Below are 3,294 nucleotides of genomic sequence, written 5' to 3'. Positions count from 1 at the left end.
AAGGTGAGGTGGGTGCCCGGAAGGGGAGGACTGGGCCACAGGAGAGCCGGCGGGAGGCAGCCAGGGAGCAGGGCCTACAGACTTCGGGTGGTGGCAAGGGCCCCAGAAGCTACCTCCTCAGACACAGGGCACTGAGCCCCCAATAGGAGCTCCCAAACCTCTTTCTGGATCAGAACCTGGAGCAGGGCAGGCCTGCAAACAAGGAAACCTGATGCCAGATGCAGGACAGCTACAATGGGGAAAAGCTGCTGCAAAGGAAACACAAAACTGTTTCTAACAAGAGGCGAGAGTGAGTGGAAATCAGCCTCAGGAAGGACCCGTTGTTATTTAAGATCTATGAAGTCATACAAGCCAATTTGATGTGCTGTTTGTGGTAGGCGAGTCATAACCTCCCCTGGGATATGGCCACGTCCTAATCCCCAGAACCTAGGATTCTGTGACCTGTGAGGCAAAAGGGACTTTGCAAATGAGATTAAGTTAAGAACCTTGAGACAGGAAATTATCCCGGATTACTCTGGGCCCAGTTTACTCTGGGTAATCACCAGGGTCTCTGTAAGAGGGAGGCGTCAAAGAGAAGGCCCCATGGTGGCGGAAGCGGAGGCTGGAGTCACGGGCTTTGAAGACAAACAGGCCAGGCCAGAGCATCCCGGTGGCCCCTGGAAGCTGGAAAACAAGGGAATGCATGCTGCCGTGGGGCCTCCAGCAGGAATCAGCCCGCCAGCACCTTGACTTGGCCAGTGAACCAAGGCTGGCCTTGTGCACTCCAGAACCGTAAGACAATATGTTTGTGTTGTTTTAAGCCACTACATGTGTGGTAACTTATTACAGTATCAACAGGTGACTGATACAGAGTCCTCACTGCTTTATTTTACGGAATAGTTAAAAAGCCCCTAATGAATTTATCAGTCCACATTCCACCTTAGTCACCTAATGTTACTTTTTCTATAAGATGTTATTCTTTATAACTACATATTTTTCTATGGCAAAGGCTTTTAGAAACCTAAGTCATAAAATTCAGAAAGATTGAGTTCCTTCCTCACCCTCCCCAGAGATAAGTCTCCATGCGCACAGGGTCCCCGTCCTTCACCGTAAAAACAGAGAACTACTGGCAAAACAAACCTCTGGTGGTATCGTTATTCCAGGCTTCTGGGGAGAAGGCAAAACAGCCTGGGCTGGAGTTACTCACATCTGCACACAGCAAACTCGGTCCCGAAGCCGCTGGAGAGGTGTGTGCGCACCCCCTGTCTCGGCGCACGGTATTTTCTCTCTTGCACTTTGGAGAGGACTTGGGTCCACTGTGGGCTTATTCCCTCCAACATCTGTGTTCTGCCCTGTGCTCTGGGCATGGGTGGAGCTGGAGCTCCCACACACAGCCCGGCAGCTCTCGGGCCTCCTCCCCAGTTGCCAGGGTCTCACGGGCACTAGTGACCCTCCTTGCATTCCCACAGGCACCCACCCTAGAGAAAGGAGCCCCTGGCTGGGCTCCCACTATTGGTTGGTTCCATAATGGACACATTCTCCAGTGGTTGCAAGGCTCGCTGTGTCTGAAACACCAGTAGATCCTCCTACAAGGGGTGTGGCGCAGGGGAAGGAACAGGCTTGAAGGAGAAGAAGATGAGCTCAGAATTGGACATTTTAAGTTTGAGTTATCGTGTGTTGTCTAAGCAGAGAAATCCAGCACTCTTAGATATCTCTGGATCTCAAGACAAGACAGAGAGCTGGGGAAATTATATAGACTTGGGAGCCATTAGCATTGAATTCTCAGTTAGAGTCCTAGGAATAAATGTGATAGCCAGGACGAACGTGCAGGTAGATGACAAGGCGGTCAAGGATGGGATTTGGGGGAATGCCAACATTAAGGCCCAAGAAAAGTGTCAGGTAAACAGAGTGTGCCATGGAGACTTTCGAAAGCGAGAAGGAGGGTGAAAGACAGCGATGACTGAGAAGCTCTGCCTGGGAGCTGACAGGGGTACATCCCGGTGGCCTTGGGGAGAGGACAAAAAGCAAGGAGGTGACGGAAGAGGGAAGGGAGGGGAGGAGCTGAATGAGCAAGGCCAACTTCGTGGAGGGGACGGAGGAGACTTCAGCCCACCTCCACCACGAGGAGAAGCCAGCAGGCCAGGAGGGTAGACATGAAGCCTTGTCTCGGATGGGGAGAAGGAAGGGCTCTGACATGTTTGTCGGCCATGGGAGGACTATGTGCAACGTGCTTCTGCGTCAGAAAGAGTCTTCGCTGTGGTAGCTCCATCAACACTGTCCCTTCCTCAGAACCCGACTCTGGTGGGTTTTCCTGAGCTTGCTGCCCTGAGAAACTGGAAGTTGTGGGTGCTCAGCCTGACCTCATTTGCCTTCTGATCTGATGCAGAGAGCATAGAGCACCCCTCTGGGAGGATTCTTGCCAAAAAGAGGGCGCCTAGATCTAACCACCAATTTCTAGGAAACACAGCTAAGAGAGGAAGATGCAACGAGGACCCACTCAGCGGTGTCCAGAATGTAGAAAATTCTATAGGAAAAATTACCCAGTGTCTTCAGTTAAAATGCACTTCACAGAGGAAGGAAACGGCTACAGACTGAAGGACTTTCAGAGACATGCCATCCAGAGGCCAGCTGGGCGTGTTCAGAGTCCGACACAAACACATCCCACGTCCATGGTCAAAAAACCTTCAGAGGCCCCCAGGGAAAGTGAACATGGACTGGGTATTGCATGACATTAGGGAATTATTGCTAATTATTAGGTGAAATAACTCTATTGTGGTGATGTAAAGAAGAGAACCTATTTGTTAGAGATGTGAAATAGATGGAAGAGATTACACGTTGTCTGGGATTTGCTTTAAAGTATGTGGGGACACAGCTGGAGGCAGGGTAGCAGGATTTTGCTGATTTTTGAACCTGGGTGATGGGGTCACTCTACTTTTCTCTTTACATTTAGATGTGTGTGAAAATTTTTAGGATAAAGGATTTTAAAAGAGGAGATTTACTGTCACCACTGCAACTGAGGCTGTGTGGCCTCTAACACCTAGAGTCCGTGGTTTCTAACAGGATTTATGGTCTCTGGTTCTTCTTCTCCAGGAAGACGGCCCATCCTATTTCCCCAGCACTCCCTTCTCTCATTTAAAGGCCCCAGACAGCAGCCCTGCTTTCAGCGTCCCATGGTCCCTGCACAGACATCGGCACCTCCACGCAGGCCTCCTCCCCAGCCTTGAGATGCACAAAGCGAATTTGAGGCTGCAGCTCGGGGATCACATTGGCCCAGGTGGACAGGTGGAGAGCCAGCCTCCTGACACTCCTGAAGGG

Source organism: Chlorocebus sabaeus, chromosome 13 (genome assembly GCF_047675955.1).
Source record: "Chlorocebus sabaeus isolate Y175 chromosome 13, mChlSab1.0.hap1, whole genome shotgun sequence".
NCBI lineage: Eukaryota > Metazoa > Chordata > Mammalia > Primates > Cercopithecidae > Chlorocebus > Chlorocebus sabaeus.
Note: the sequence above shows the minus strand (reverse complement) of the source record.